Genomic DNA, 17454 nt, shown 5'->3' with positions numbered 1-17454 from the left:
AAGGCACCTTGAGACCTTGCCATTTGGAACAGCACTCAAAAATTTTTTAATTTTATGTAACAAAATACTTTCTTCAAAAACTATCTTATGCCTAAATCCAATCTATAAACCCAGAGCTGGGCTGCTATGGCTGAAGGTGGGGGCAAGGGTGGCCTGAGGCTCCCAGGGCTCCCAGAGCACCGCTTGAAGACCACTTATCCAGTAGATTGGCACTTAACTATGAGAGGTACAGGAGGTCCCATGATGCATAAGGCTCTGGCTCTGGGTTCCAAAGAATGAGGTGGGATTCTGGCTGAGGTGCTCCTGGGTAGTCGCCCTGGGGGAGGGCTGCGGGATTTCTGGGTAGGCGGCCTGGGGGAGGGCCGCGGGATTCGGGGGTAGGCGGCCTGAGGGAGGCCTGCCACACGCACTGAGCACTGCCGGCAGATCCATCTGAGTGGACACCACCTGCCTCACCTCCTCTCTGGCCAGTGCCAGTGCCCTGGCACTCACAGGGTAGGAAACTTATTTTCACCATCTTAGATTTAGTGAGCTTTATTCTTCAAAGATATGGATTATAAAGTTAAGAACTGCAGTCACCCTCCCTTTTTTGCTTGCCCTTATAAAAGCCATCATCTGATTTTCTGTGTCAACTAAAGTAGAACGTTCAAGCTCAGATCTTGGTGTAGCATCAACGGCAGATGCAGGCCTCTGACCGCGGGGACAGGGACTGGTCAGGATGGCTCACCGTTTGGTTGCCGTCAAACCGACCTCCTTCTTGTAGACGTCAGGGATCGCGCCCATCTGGGAGGTGACCACGTGCGCAGTGTTCTTGCCCAACGGCTGGAACTCGTAGCGAACGGGCTCCCCAAAGCCGTTGTTGGGCAGGATGATGGCCGGTACGCTCGGCCCAGGCGCGGGCGTCCAGCAGGGCGCTGGCTGGTGCTTCCGGAGGCGCAGTGCAGCAGGGGGCGGCCCTGCCTCACCTCCACACGGTGGCTGCGCTCAGCCATGGGGTCCAGGAGGTCGCAGAGGAGCGAGATGGGTGCGTTGGGCACAGGTACCTGCAAGTACTGGATGTCCTCGTATAACGTTTTCTCTGCCTCCACCGAGACGTTGATGACCGTGGCGATCTGGTTGCTTGACATTGTGCATTTGTTGCTGGCGGCTACACCATTGCTGATGGACAGGCTTGCTGGGGATCCGTCAGAGGCCGTTGGCCGACGGCTGCCAGAACTGAACCTGGAGGGCACCCGGGGGGAGTGGTCACCAAGGCGGAGGGGCAGCGGCCAGCCAGGAGCGAGGGCTGCATCTTTCTGCTGGGCTGAGTCCACCGAAAACTCTCAACTGTCGGCCGCCGGGCTCATTCAGAGAACAGTCGCACCGAGAAGTCTCTGGGAAGGGTCTCGGGGAGAGAAGACGGATCACAACCTCAGAGCCGCAGTTCCCGCCGGCCTGGCCTGTGGTTTCCACGGCAGACGCTAATTGACTGTGCCCGGTCTTCGGAGAAGCCCTGGCCGCTACTGCCAGGCCGGCGCTGCCCAGACCCTCCCTCACCTGGTTACCGGCCCACGATGGCAATTGGCCTCACAGCAGCTCTCATGGAAAAGTCTGCAGTGAGTTTTGTTGAGCATTTTAAATAAAATTAGGTAATTCCTCTACATTTCTTAAGGAGAAATGCAGTTCACTATTTCCTCTAAGCACAAACAGAAGAAAACCCATCTAGTCTACCATATTAGACACTAAATTCAGAACAAAAACTGTCGAGAGTGGGAGTGTTTCGCATTGGAATGGATCTTCAAGAAAATGCCCTCTCTGGAAATCTTTCAGTTGAGATAGATTCCAGTTACCTGGGATCATTTCAGTAAGGTTCGTCTAAACAGCTCTATAAGAGTTGGTCCCCAAAAGCCAAATAAAGGACTCCCACAAAACAATCCAGAAGTAAGAAGAGATAATGTCCTTGACTATCTAGAATGTTCTACTGATTTTTCAAGAGACATCTGTGTCTCCATAAAAGCAAATACCCACATTGGCTCGTTGTTCTCAAGTGCCTGGACAGCTCCCCAGTGGCTGGTAACGTTACTGATATCAGCTATTTAGGATTCCTGATTCACCAGACTGCAGAGTAGAGGCTTCAGCGGGAGCATGGCCCTGTCAACACCTTGGTTTGGGACCTCTGGCCTCTAGAACTGTGAGAGAATAAATTTCTGTTGTTTTAAGCCACCCAGTTTGTGATGCTTTGTTACGGCAGTCCTACGAAACTAATACGCCTTTCTAGTCTTTCACCTGTGAAAGCATGTCTTAATGTAAGCAAATGAGAGGGATAATATTATAGGAACAGCCTTGATTTCACTCTTTGAAAACAAAATTATTTCCCAAACTTCACTATTTTCAATGTAATCTGTAACAAATTACCAGTGACACACTTATACCCAATATACCCAATCAACCCACTGCCTGAGCTTGGAACTTCTAATTCCACCCAACACGTTGGTCTTACTCAGGAAATGGAGCTCCAAAGAGACCAAGTAGCTCACCAAAGGTGAGGTAGCAACTTAACTATGTGTTCTTCCCCGTAACTGGCCCACCGTGTTCCAGCCAAGTTCCTTGAGCACAGGTAGGTAAAGACAGCCTGAGGAATGTAGAAGACACCTAGTCATTGCTCACATTAGTCCCCAAATTTTGTCCTCTGGCTTCAGTTTAAATCATTTTGTGCAGGATGGCTGAATGCTCAAACTTCCTTAAGCAATTCTGCTCGTAACTCTGACTTTGAAGGCTAATAAGGTGATTCATTCAGGCTGCTGTACAAACTGAATAACTGCTCAGTGTGCTGGGATTAGGATGTGACACAATATCCTGTGTCAGGGCATAGATCTTGGGCAGGAGAGGAAGAGCATCAGCACTTTGATATTGCCGTTAAGAGACTCAGATTTATTATTAAATCTCCTCCTCGGATAGAAAGACCAATGGTGAATTTATCAAGAAGACTGCAATATAATTTTGAAGTGAGTGATTTCTCTGCACCTCAAATAAAAGTCTAATACAGGCCACAAAGGTAGCCAAGATAAAATGTCAAAAATCTGAGCACAAGAAATTTATAAGTGCAATTAACTAATATCTTTAGCCTGAAAAGATGTCCTCCCAGTTAAGATGCCCTTCCAACAAGACGACTTTGCCGACCTAGATTTCTCACCGTAGTAGTGCTGCTGGCTTCCTGGCTGGCTAAGTGCTAATTTAGTTTTCACGCATGTTTCAGAAATAACATATCTCCTACTCTAGAGACATAACTAACAAAGTTATGAGAAACTAACTGCTCTGCCAGTAAAAAGTTTCCATCCACTCTTCTTAGAAAGAAATCGGAGAATCACATAAATAAGCTTAACATTCAAACACCTTAAAGGGGGTCCAAATACTAACCAAATAATTTAGTACTGGAGTTCTGGTCTAAAAGTCTGAGTTAAAGTGGGATAACTTCCCTGAGGCACTAGAAGAGGAAAGAGCCAGGGGGCAGTGCTGGGAAATGCCAAGGGTCCAGAAAAGCAACAGATCCTCCTTCTAGCCAAGGGGGTTGCAGTGGTGTCTATATGAGAGAAACGTGAGGGCCAGGAGCCAGGCAGAAAAAAGGCGAGAATAAAATTGGGAGAAAGCAAGGAGGGTCCTAGACAATTGCTTTTAAGGAAACTGAAAGAGCCTAAAACGTCAGTGAGTCAAGTAGGTTAAAGATGTGATGAGGTATTTTTCTTAATGCACACAGCTGACTTTATTTCTAAATTAAACAAGAAGGGTGATTTGATCAGAAAAAAATCGGTTTTCTCAAAACCACTTACCTTCTTAACCAGTCACAGTTCTTATTACTTCTTCTAGTCTGTAAATGTGTTTGGCCTGTCCTCAACCCCAAAGCAGTCTAAAGTACACATGTTATCCATTGTAGGATTGCTATGATTGATTGAATCAACAGTGGACACTAGATCCAAGACCAGGCAATCTATTGTCTAGCCAGCACTCCATCAAAATACTCGCTCAAGAATTTAAATTAAGAGAGATCTCAACTATACTCAGTGGGTAGAATGTAAGTGAACTAAAGAGCCACGTGACTCTGACTGAGCTCACCATTTAGGTGCGGACAGATGTGTAAACAGAGAACACTAATCTGCAGAAAAAGAGATGGGAACAACATAAAGAAGGAGGCAGACACTTCAGAGCCCGTGGTCCAAGAAAGAGTGAGAGGGAGAGATGGGGAGAGGAGCTGCCTTGGTCACTGATGGCAGCAGTCCTCAGTCACAATTTGCATGAAATATCTATAGGTACTTTGTTTCAGTGAGGTTTCTGTATCCTTTTCATCAAGTGTCTCTTGAGTTTTGTCAAATTCTCAAAGTCAAAGCACTTTGGCTAAAGCAGCACAGTTAGTTATTGCCCAAATATATTCCTACTGTTATAAGATGGCCCCTGGCTGGGCAGAACTGTTTTCCAGAGAGAAAGACAGCTCTGGGGAAAAAAGAGGATTCTAAGAAAAAATTATGCAAACTGCACTGTTAAAAATAAATGTGCATATCCACATCTGCGTGTAAAATAGCATAAAATATTATAGCTTCATTGGTGTTAAATAGGACAGACTTAACTCTTGCCTTTGGGAAGGCTACAGTTAGCTTCACCCACAGATAACAACCGCTTATAATGATCTCAAATTCCACTGATATACATATCCCTTTTTTTCTCTTCCTTATCCCTCAAAATAATGAAGAATATTCTGAATATTACCTAAGGGAAAAGCAATGACACCTATCTGTTTCTACAGGATAAATTCTAGATGAGAAAAATTGAACAGGCAATGTAAAGAAAAGGCAATTCCATCATTTTTACAAAATACAAAGAGAGACAAGTGGATCATTTTGTCCCTGAACCTTCAGTGGAAGCTAAAATTCAAAAGGGAAAATATGTTTTGAAAAGAACATTTTTTGATACTTTTTGGCTACAACATGCAGGATTACAAAAAAAGGTGGTGGGGGTGGAAATAACCAGAAGATCTAGATTATCAGACAGGCTTCGCTAGTTCTAACACAGAGACCCAAAGGTAATCATCCTAATAAAGTCATATTTAAATGACATATTCAAAACCATACTCAAAATCAATCATGCCAACAAAACAGAAAGGATCTACTTTTTTTTACTTAGAGAAGGAAAAATCTCTAGAAGAAAATGATGATTTAAAAAAAGCTAGCAACAGCATTCTATACAAAACAGAACATTCTGGCAGTTTGTCATTGCTGATGCAGCAAGAACCCTGCTACCAAGATGGCTTAATACAAGATAGTTCTTTCCAGAAAACCTGGAACATTGTAATGATGATTCCAACCAGCTAAAAAAGAAAGAGTAAAGAGAAAGTGTTGAAGATTTTCAGTGTAGTCTCACCTTAAAAGACATTTCTATTGCTTCAACAGAAGAGATGTCTTTGTGGTTGATTTTACATGCTTGCCTTAGTAATCTCTTTTGTGAATGGAAAAGGGCTTCAAATTATGGTATTGAAGACTATCATAGCAGCATGTCCAGAAAGAATTAGGCCTTGTAAACAGACCATTCTTTAAAAGAAGCAGTTTGTGTCAACTCTAATTACCAGAATTTTGAGTGCAAGGGGTAGAAAGTGTCCATTCATTACCAGTATCTTACGTAAATATACCTGGATGGCATATTTAACTCTGAAACAGAAGATGACAAACAGATTTATTGGCAAAGATGAGCCCAAAATGGTGAAATGGAAACTGTGTATATAGTATTTAATGGGGAAGCCTACGTAGCGTGATGATTAAGATGTTAAGGCAGAACGATCTAGTTGAGTAATGACTCCACTACATACCAGCTGTATGATCTTGGGGAAAGTAGTTAACCTCTGAGTTTCCTCATCTACAAAATCAGCATAAGAGGACCTATCTCAAAGAGTTCTTTGGAAAATTAGGCAAACTAAAACACGTAAATCACTTAGCACAGAGCCTGAGTCACGGTAAGTACTGATTAAGTCAATATGGTGATGATGATGACAACAATGAGTAGGACATCAATTTCAAGTGCCTCCTCATTATGGATCCAATAATGATCTACGTGACCTGTGTCTCTGCTCAGGCCCAGTTTGTTGTCCCCGTGTCCTTATTCTTAGCACTCTCTGTGTTTCCCAAGTCTTTTCCAACGATGTTTGGCATGGGGAGGCCATTTCCTTGTTTCAGTTTCCCAGGAATTCTTTGTACATAATTCTTAGTCTTTGAACCTACAAATACGTAAAGTTCTCTTTCGAGTCCCTACAAGTAGCTTTTCTTCCTCTATTATTCCCTGTAAATGTGACCTGCTTACTTTACTTGCTAGTATAGGAATGGCATGTGTTTGTCTGTCTGAAGCTGCAGTTCTTTCTTTTTTTTTTTTTTTTGTGAGGAAGATCAGCCCTGAGCTAACATCCATGCCAATCCTCCTCTTTTTGCTGAGGAAGACCGGCTCTGAGCTAACATCTATTGCCAATCCGCCTCCTTTTTTTCCCTTTTTCTCCCCAAAGCCCCAGTAGATAGTTGTATGTCATAGTTGCATATCCTTCTAGTTGCTGTATGTGGGATGCAGCCTCAGCATGGCCAGAGAAGCGGTGCGTCGGTGAGCACCCGGGATCCGAACCCGAGCCGCCAGTAGCGGAGCATGCGCAGTTAACCACTAAGCCACGGGGCGGGCCCTGCAGTTCTTTAAACTCAATGCCACTCTCTCCATGTTCTTTGGCATGTCAGGACTTTAGGGGGCAGTCACATCCCAACTGGGGTCCAACTGAAAAAGAATTCCCTAATTGTGCAAGAAAACATGATACTTCCTATGTAATACCATTAACATTACTCCCAAATATTAAATTATGTCATGGCTACTATTGCTTATCCTCATTAGCCAAGTATTGGACTCAAACAGTGGGCAAGAAATACTTGTTAAGCTAACTTAAACTAGATTATAAAGATAGCATGGAACAGTGATGATTCAGGGAGTCTTTAGACAATCTGTTTCAGCCTACTGAGACCACGACCATTGCTATATGATGAAAAACATTCAGTAGGAGACCATGATGCCACGTGGTTTAGGCTGGTCTATTCCCACAAGTTACGAAAAATGGAAGAAACAAAAACATGAGAAGTTCTTTAGTTCTACATCCTACCTTATCTAATATCACATGAATTTTTATGTTTGCTACCCTGTAATTATTCTTTTTGTGAAAGAATTAAGCTTCTCTTTCTGCCCAAATGAAAAAGTAAATGTTTTCATGTAATGTCATCATTTTACATCATCTTGGCTTAAAAAGCGGGGGACAGGTCAATTGGCCACCAAGGAAATAAACTTAAGGTCATGCCCATGGAGCTTAACCATGAGTACACCATGGGTGTGGTCCCCACTGCTCTGATGTATAAATTATGCAAAGAAAGGGACTTCACTAGCTGATGGCTGAAAAACCAGTATGGATAAGATTCAATTATTCCTTAATATTATTCTAGGCAGAAAATAGATCAGAATTTGTTGGGGGAAGGAAAACTACCTATTTTGTCAATATTTCTGATTCTTGTTTAAACACAGTTCAGTCATTTGCCTCTGCTCAAAGAAGTAGACAGATACCCTCATAAACAGCCTAGAAAACTACAATGAACACCCTTAACCTGATCTTTGGCCAAAAATGGCAGAAGGCATCCAGGATGGTGGACCCATGCCAGAAGGACAACAGTTCTCATGACATCTTATCTGACTGATCGAGTAAGGCAGGCTCAGTCAGAGCACCTCATGTCCCATACCATGAGCAAACTGAGTACAATAGCATCTCTGATCTGAGCTAGTAAGTAGACAACACCCCAGATAATAGGTTATTGAACAATTAAGAAAGAAAACACTGGCAGTGCCCAGGAAAATAATACAAGAGTAAAATTCAGTAAGCAAAAAAATAAGTACTACAAATCTATGTTATAGCCATGTCCTGAAGACAAATCTTCCTCAACAAGTAAAAAAGAAAAAGAGTTAGACTAGATGACATATTTTATATATAATTATATGTATACAATGTTTTGTATTATATTATATAAATATAATCATATATAATATTATTTGATTCATTAAATTAACTCCTGAGATAGGGTAGATCTTAAGACAAAACTGTGAAGACGCAATATTCATTTTCAGTTTCTCCCCACCTCTCCACACGGTGCCCAACTCCTCCTGGCATATCCATTTGCTCGTGACCCAACTCTGTATAATCTTTCTTTCAGCTAGGTTATCTGATAAATAGATGTATAATAGTTGCTGATGATGGCTTAATATGTTACTCTTTCCATGGGGCATTTTTATTTTAACAGAAGACTATAGGAAGACAGTGCCTTAGACCAAACGGTAGAATTTCAAGCCCACCAGCCCAGAGTTTTTTTCAACAGGAAAAAAAATTAGGGAAGGGAGGTTGTTTTCCAAATGCACAAAATTGGTAGTTGTGCACCGCACATGCCTGGAGAATTACAATTGGTTCGTTTCTCAGAATTTACAAAAAGACTGCTCTAAACTCTCAGGACACTCCTTTTATCAGTTGGCTATTGCCACAAAATTGCTGTATATCAGTCAACCACAAAGTCTCAATGATATACAACAAACATGTATTTTTCACTCTTCTGAGGGGTTCTGTCGGTCTAGGCTAAACGTGGATGATCTTGGCTGGACTTCTCACCCATTCATGTGGTTTGGCTCTGCACTGTGTGACTTCATTCTTCTCTTGGGACCAGTGAACTAACCTGGGCATGACCTTCTCACGGTGATGGCAGAGATAAAAGAGTACAAGTACATTAAGCAAAATCTTTAAAAGGCTAAGCTCAGGGCCGGCCCCGTGGCTTAGCGGTTAAGTGCGCACTCTGCTACTGGCGGCCAGGGTTCAGATCCCGGGCGCGCACCGACGCACTGCTTCTCCGGCCATGCTCAGGCCACGTCCCACGTACAGCAACTAGAAGGAAGTGCAGCTATGACATACAACTATCTACTGGGGCTTTGGGGAAAAAAAAAGAAAAAAAGGCTAAGCTCAGACGTGGCACGCTGGCATCTCTACCACGTTTATGAAAGTCACATGACCAAGCCCAGAGTCTAAGTGGGAGGGTACTGCAAATTTACATGACAAAGGGCATGAATACAGGGAGGCCTAAAGGACTGTAGTCACTAATACAATCTACCACAAGTCCATCATCAGGCAAGAATTATTCATGCTCCTCCCATCTGAAAAATATGCTCATCCCCAGCCCAGGACCCTCAAAATTTATCAAACATAACATGAGGTTGGAATTCCATATAATAGATGTGGATCCAAGTCCTCTTGATCCAGAAACCTACAAATGAAGAAGGCAATATAGCTTCCTCACAAACACAGCATACAATCGTGAAACCAGGACAGGATAATCATAATAAACATTCCAATTCAAAAAGGGGGGAAATGAGAGGCCCATAACAGCCGCTGATAGACAGCAAGTCTGAAATCCTGCTGGGAAAATGTTTCCAGGTCCCTCTACTTTACCTAGTAAATGTTACTTGACTTGACCCTGGTTATATTCCCTGAAAGTGTCTCCCCAGTTCACTGTTATCCACGGATCTTGGCTTCACCCTCTAGGATGTCCTTCCTTTCTATAATCCTCCTTGGCCGCTTCTAAAGAGCTTACCAGAAAATATGCTTTTTGAGAAAAAAAATGTAGCCTGCTTCATGGACACAGAAAGTTAGGGACCCAGAAGCCTTTCAGCATTTTGTACTGCTCAGTGCCTTTTAGTCCAGGCAAATGGCACTTCTGCTCATACAGTCATCTCAAAAATTTTCTAATGTATTTCATTTATTTTACTCCCTGTGCCCAAAGCCATTCTTTGAGAATGATTCTTCTAGATGTCTTCCTATCTCTAAACTTTGGAAAGATGGCTATATCAGACTGCTGTGGATCATGACTTTAAGATTCCTACAAACCCTTGTGTACAATAGAGAAGATATATTAGGTATCACCTTGATTCTTTCAGAAGTCAACAAAAGGTCATACAGCCACTTTATTGACTTGGAATTTACTCTGAGGCCATCACTTATTGGCAGCACCCCAAGCTTGATCTTTACCCCTGCCCCCCCAAGATTATCGTACTCTGATAATCTGTATCTGAGTGTGGAAGCTGGAGATGAGAAACAATTTTATTTTCCAATCCATCAAGTCCTAGTCTCCCAATTTTTCCTATTAATTCTGCTTGCAAACTGGTCAATTCTTTTGAGTTCTTCCTTTCTTGTACTACCTTATATGCAGTTAAATAGAAGCAGCTGATGTTTTCAAGATTTCACTGAGAGATTTCCTTGCCCAGATCCAAAATTTGTTTAAGTACATTGTCTGTCTTCCAAGATACCCCAAATGACCATTTCACTAAATGGATCACCATTTTTTAGTCTTCTATAATAGTTTCCTCACCATTTTTCCAACATCCCACCACCAACCAGCCCTAAAAATAATGCTACAGATTTCAGGTGTTTATTGAAACAACATCCCATTCCTGGGTACAAATTTCTGTTTCATTCCCTGTGGTTATATATCAAATCACCCAAAAACTGAGTGGCCTAATATATATGACGGAACAACTATCTGAAGATGTATTTGAAAAGATCATAGTTGAAAACTTTCCAAAATTGATGAAAGGTACCAATCTACAGAACTTTTAAGCTCCATGATCCCAAAGCAGGATAAACATAAACATCACACCTATTCAAACACAATATTCAGACTGCAGAAAAAAACAAAGTAGTAACTTTTTAAAGTAGATTTTCTGCTTTCAAGCAGAGTTCAAAAAAAAAGACGACGACACTTTATACGCAGGGTAAAATTCATATAAATAATAGCCAACATGTCACCTGAAACAACAAAGGACACAGGATGATGCAACAACATCTTTAAAGTGATAAATGAAAAACAAAAACACTCAGCCTAGAATTCTATATCAGGAGAAAATATCATTTAAAAAGGAAGGTGAAGTAAAGACATTTTCAGAATGACAATAGCAGAGAGAATTAGTCCTCAGCAGACCTGTACTACAAGAAATGCTAAAAGTTCTTCTGGCTGAAGAGAAATGATACCAGATGCAACCTTAAGTCTGCAGGAAAATGTAAAGTCCACAGCAAAGTATGTGCATATGTGCATATTTTTAATTTTTTTAAGATAAATTGCTTTAAAAAAATATCAGGCAAATATTATGGGAATTATCACATATCCAGAAGTAAAATATAAAACAACAAGAACAAAACAGGCAGGGGGGAGTGGAAAAAGACTGTTTTAAGCTTCTTATACCGCTCATGAGGTAGTATAACATTATTTTAAGATAGACTACAATAACTTAAATTACATTGTAAGTTCTGGGATACAGCATTCCTTAAAAGTATTCAAAAATATATAGTTAAAAGGTCAATACATGAAATAAAATATAATAATAAAATATGAATTCATCCAAAGAAGGCAAGAAAGGAGTAACAGAAGAATAAAGAACTTCATAGATGAATTGTTTCAAACACTAAAAAGGAAATAATATCAATCTTACACGAACACTTTCAGAAAATAGAGCAGAAAGTCATCCACCCCAACTTGATTACAAAAACCTGAAAAGAACACTTACAAGAAAGCTACAGACCAATATTTACCATGAACACAAAAGTCCTGAGCAAAATAGTAGCAAATTGAATCCACAAATACTAAAAAAAAAGAATAATAAATCGTGACCAAGTGATACTTTTCCCAGGAATGCAAAGTTGATTTAACATTCAAAAATCAATGTATAGACTTCTGGTTTCAGCTCCAACATATAGAGAGCTTGGAAGTCATCTCTCCAGTTCTCCTATAAGAAAAAAGCTGAACAACTTGAAAAATCAACAATTCTTCTTAGATCCATCAGAGAATTGAGGTCCCAGGGCAGACCACTGCCCTGAAAACTGGAGAGACATCTGAATACACAAGATCACAGTTTACTAGGAGCAGAATCCAGTGGAGCTATAAACTCCCAGGAACGTTTAAACAGTAATTGACAAATTGCTGGAGGCTGAGTGCAGACTAGCTTGAGAGTTAAAAAAAGCCTGAGGATTCAGTCTTAGAGGGGCTCCTGTGCTTTTGTGAGTTTTACTTCCAGGACCCCCACCAGGTTTTCCCAGTGAAGACCAGAGAAAAACAGCCTCCTGCTCCCAGCTCCGGAGCATTTGAAGTAATCTTAGAGCATTCTGTTCTCAATAACAAAAGGCGGCCCTCAAGGAAATCTACTTTACCAGAGCTTTATCTGACCTAGGAGAAGGGCAATGAGACAGCTCCAGCCACCTCTAAGCTCCCTATCTCACATAAGGACAGAAAAAAAGGGCTAAGAAACTTTTCTGAAGGTCACATCCCAGGGATTCAGGCCCACCAAAAGCAGTAAGATTTAATCGTAAGGTTATAGAATGGTTTCCCTCCCCAATACCTTACTTTCATTAACAGGGCTCCAGTATAATAATAGTGGATTATAACTGAGAGAGTTACAAGGAACAGACTCTAAGAAGGAGTTTCTAGGGAAACCCAAAGACAACCGGGAAGGCAAAAGCAAGGACACTAAAGGAAATTGAGCCTCTGACATTTACAGCTGTAGAAAATATTAAGCACAGCCTAGCTCCTAGCCAGAAAAACATAAAACCTCACACTAAAGTCCTGTTTACCTCAGTTCCTATTGCCCAATACATCATGTCAGGCTTTTTTTTTTTTCAACAAAAAATTACAAAGCATGCTAAAAGCCAAGACAGAATTTAGTCTGAAGAGACAAAGCAAGTGTCAGAATCTGACTCAGATGTGGTAGAAATTTTGAAATTATCAGACCAGTAATTTAAAATAACTATGATTAATATGCTAAAGGCTCTAATGGAAAAAGTGGACAACAGGCAAAAACAGATGAGTAATGTAATTAGAAAGATAGAGAAGAAAGAATTAAAAGGAAATGCTAGAAATCAAAACCACTGTAACACAAATGATGAATGCCTTTCATGTGATCTTGAGTCGAATGGACACAGCTGAAGAAAGAGTTAGTGAGATTGAAGATATATCAATAGAAACTTCCCAAACTTAAATGAAAAGAGAAAAAAGAATTAAAAATATAGAACAGAATATCTAGGAACTGTGGGTCAATTACAAAAGGAATGTACACATAACGGGAATACCAGAAGGTGAAGAAAGAGAGATGGAGCAGAAAAAACATTTGAATTAATTATGGCTGAGAATTTTCCAAAAATGAATCACAGACACCAAACTACAGATCTAGGAATCGCAGATAGAACCAAGCAGGATGAACGCCACAAAAAAATCTACATCTAGGTGCATCACATTCAAACTACAGAAAATCAAAGACAAAAAGAAAATCTTGAAAGAAGCCAGAGGAAAAAAAATCATCTTACCATAGAGAATCAGGGATAAGAATTACATCAGAATTCTCTTCAGAAACTCCAAGCAAGAAGAGAATGAAATGAAATATTTAAAGTGTTGAAAGAAATAAATCCACCAATCTAGAATTCTGTGTCTCATGAAATTATCCTTCAATAGTGAAGGAGAAATAAAAACTCTCTCAGACAAACAAAACCTGAGGAAAGCTGTCACCAATAGAACTGCCTTGCAAGAAATGCTAAAAGAAATTCTTCAGAAACAAGGAAAATATTTAAGTCAGAATCTAGGATCTATATAAAGAAAGGAATTAAATCTTTTATTTTTCATATTCTTAATTGATCTAACGCTAAGTTTGTTTAATACAATTATGGCAACAATGTATTGGGTGGTTATAGCTTATGGATAAGTGACATGAATGACAGCAATGTTATAGAAGATGGGAGGAAGAAATTAGGAATACTCAGAAGGTAGCTGATCTACCTATGAAGTGATATAGTGTTATTTGAAAGTGGACTTAGATGAGTTGGAAATGTATGCTGCAAACTTTAGGGCAACCACTAAGAAAACATTGCTGGTGGGAATAATGTTGCAGCAGCTGTGTAATTTTTGGATGTTTCCTCAAAAAATTAAACATAGAGTTACTGTGAAACCCAGCAATTCCACTTCTAGGTATATACCCAGATAATTGAAAACATATGTTCATACAAAAACTTGTACATGAACGTTCATAACAGAATTATTCATAATAGCCAAAATGTGGAAACAACTCAAATGGTCCTCAACTGTGAATGGACAAACAAAATATGGTACAGTATTCCCCCCTTTTCCATGGTTTCACTTTCCATGGTTTCAGTTACCCACAGTCAACCGTGATCCAAAAGTATTCAATGGAAAATTCTAGAAAATAAACACTTCATAAGTTTTAAATTGCATGCCATTCTGAGTAGCATGATGAAATCTCACACTGTGCACTCCGTCCCACCTGGGATATGAATCAGCCCTTTGTCCATTGAATCCGCATTGTATACACTACCCACCCATTAGTCACTTAGTAGCCCTCTCAGTTATCAGATCAACTGTCGAGATATCGCAGTGTTTGCATTCAAGTTATTTTATTTAATTTACCTTATTTTACTTAGTAATGGCCCCAAAGCACAAGAGTAGTGATGCTGGCAATTCAGATATGCCAAAAAGAAGCTGTAAAGTGCTTCTTTTAAGTGAGAAGGCAAAAGTTCCCAACTTAAACATAGGTAAAAAAATCATATGCTGAGGTTGCTAAGATCTACCGTAACTTTTATTACAGTGTATTGTTGTAATTGTTCTATTTTATTGTTGTTGCTGTTAATCTCTTACTGTGCCTAATTTATAAATTAAACTTTATGATAGGTATGTATGTATAGGAAAAAATATAGTATATATAGGGTTTGGTACTATCTGCGGTTTCAGGCATCCACTGGGGGTCTTGGAACGTATGCTCTGCAGATAAAGGGGGACTACTGTATATGCAGTGGAATACTATTCGGCCATAGAAAGGAATTAACTACTGATACATGCTACCACATGAATGAACCTTTAAAATATGCTAAGTGAAAGAAACCAGACACAAAAGATCACATGTTATATGACTCCATGATATGAACTGTCCAGAATAGGAAAATCCATAGAGACAGAAAACAGATTAGTGGTTGCCAAGGGCTAGAGCGAAGGAGAAATGGTGAATGACTGCTTACTGGGTACAGAGTTTCTACTTGGAATGATGAAAATGTTCCAGAATTACATAGTGGTCATGTTTGTACAACATTGTGAATATACCAAAAACTATTGAATTGTACATTGAATTTTGCAGTATACATTTCCAACTATTTAAAAAATCGATGTAATTTATATTTTTAGGATAAAGGAGAAAAGCTATATGATCATCATACTAGACACAGAAAAAGCACTTGATAAATTCAACACTCATTCATGTTAAAAATTCTCAGAAAACTAGGAATAAAGGGACCTTTCATAACCTCATAAAGAAATCTATGACAAACTTACAGTTGACATAATATTTGCTAGTGAAAGGGGGAAAGCTTCCGACCTAGAACCAGGCAAGCAAAGATATTCTCTCACTTGTATTCAACATTGTGCTGGAGGCCCCTGGCGTGCACCGCTTCTCCGGCCATGCTGAGGCCGTGTCCCACATACAGCAACTAGAAGGATGTGCAACTATGACATACAACTATCTACTGGGGCTTTGGGGAAGAAAAGGAGGAGGATTGGCAATAGATTTTAGCTCACAGCCAGTCTTCCTCAGCAAAAAGAGGAGGATTAGCACAGATGTTAGCACAAGGCTGATCTTCCTCACCAAAAAAAAAAAAAAAAAAGAAACAGAAATTATGGAATATCATTGTGACTTGGAGAGAAGTGAATATTTCTTAGACAGGACATAGGAAAAAATGAGCATAAGAAAAAAATAATTGAAAATTAGAATTTACCAAAATTTAAGAGTCCTGCTCATCTAAAGATAATGTTAAAGAAAATTAATAGGCAAACCACAGATTGGGAGAAAAGGTATAAAAGTATATATCAGACAAGGAACTGGTGTCTTGATTATGTAAAAAAATTCTTACAATCAAAAATAAAAGACAAACAACTCAACGAATAAATACTCAACATCATTAGTCACCAGACAAATCAAACTGAAACTACGAGATAGCACTATACACCCACCAGAAAGGATAAAATAAATAGGACTAGCAATATCAAATGTTGGCAAGAATGTCAAGCAATGAGAACTCTCATACTTTGTTGAGAGGAATGTAAAATATTACAACTTGGAAAAATGGTCTGGCAGCTTCTTATAAAACCTAAATATACCTCTTCTTTTTGACTCAGCAATTATATTCCTTGGTATAAACTCAAAGAAACAGAATTTTATTCAAATTTTATTCATATCAACTTTATTCAAATGAGAAAAAAAGGAAACCAAACGTCTATCAATGGAACAATGGATGAACAAATTATGGTATAATCACACAATGGAATACTATAATTCACAATAGAATAAAAAGGACAAAATAGTGATACACCCAATAAATGGATGAATATCAAAAATATTTGCTCAGTGAAAGAAGACCTAAAAGAAAGAGTTCATAATTTGTATTTTATAAATTTATATGAATTTTTTAATAAAATTCTAATATGGACAAAACTAATTTATAGTGGAAAAAAATCAGAAGACTTGTTGCCTCTGGGGGGCCGAGACAGGAATTGACTAGGAAGGGGCATGAGGAAACTTTCCAAGAAAATGGAAATATTTATAAATTAATAGAGATTTTGGTTATATTAACCTTAATATACTGATCAATTCCCTTAACTGTAACCAATCTCCCAATACCGCTTTCACCCAATATCACTCCCACACCTGTGCGACCACAATCTTCTACCCATTCAGGTTCAAACACTCCAGGCTGAGCCACCACCACCATCCACCCACATGGACAACCTCCTCAGCCCACTTTGTCTCCAACACCCTGTTCTGGGCCATCATGGCTCACCGACAGATGTCGACCTTCTTCAGCACCATCTAATGACTTTAGGGGGAGGGGCTTTTCTTGTACATTTGAAAAGACTCTTCCATTTCATTTGAGCCTTCAAAGACACTATGATGTAGGCAGGATGTATAATTTTAACCCATTTTACAAGTTAGGAAGTTAAAAATCTTCTCCAAAGCTTCTTATTGGTAGGCAAGCACAGTCCAGGGTATCAGATCCCCGGTCTAGTGTTGCTTCTAGCACCTTACAATGAAGACCTTATCTGTACCTCTAATCGCTAAATCCCACTTTCAGAACTAGGGGATCTGTAGATCAGAATAACAAAATGGAACCTGTAAACAGCCTCTATGGTTAAGGTGGAAACCACCATAACACATCTCTCATTCAGTTGTACAATCTGTGCCTGCAAAGAATCAATAAAACCATGATACTCACCTTCATGTGCTTCTGATACATACCCCAAGTGCCAGGCCCTCCAGTCCACTTCCCTAATCATTCTCATAAGAGAAAGAGTT

At 39.8% G+C, this 17454-nt stretch overlaps 1 pseudogene; it reads right to left on the bottom strand.

The window, feature by feature from the left end:
* Window positions 1–213: 213 nt before the first annotated feature.
* On the bottom strand, window positions 214–16873 carry LOC131407598 (dual specificity protein phosphatase 18-like; annotated as a pseudogene).
* Window positions 16874–17454: the final 581 nt, after the last annotated feature.

The sequence above is a fragment of the Diceros bicornis genome, chromosome 6, assembly GCF_020826845.1.
Source record: "Diceros bicornis minor isolate mBicDic1 chromosome 6, mDicBic1.mat.cur, whole genome shotgun sequence".
NCBI classification, from domain to species: domain Eukaryota; kingdom Metazoa; phylum Chordata; class Mammalia; order Perissodactyla; family Rhinocerotidae; genus Diceros; species Diceros bicornis.
The sequence above is the reverse complement of the archived record's forward strand: the minus strand, read 5'-3'. Positions and strand labels throughout refer to the sequence as shown.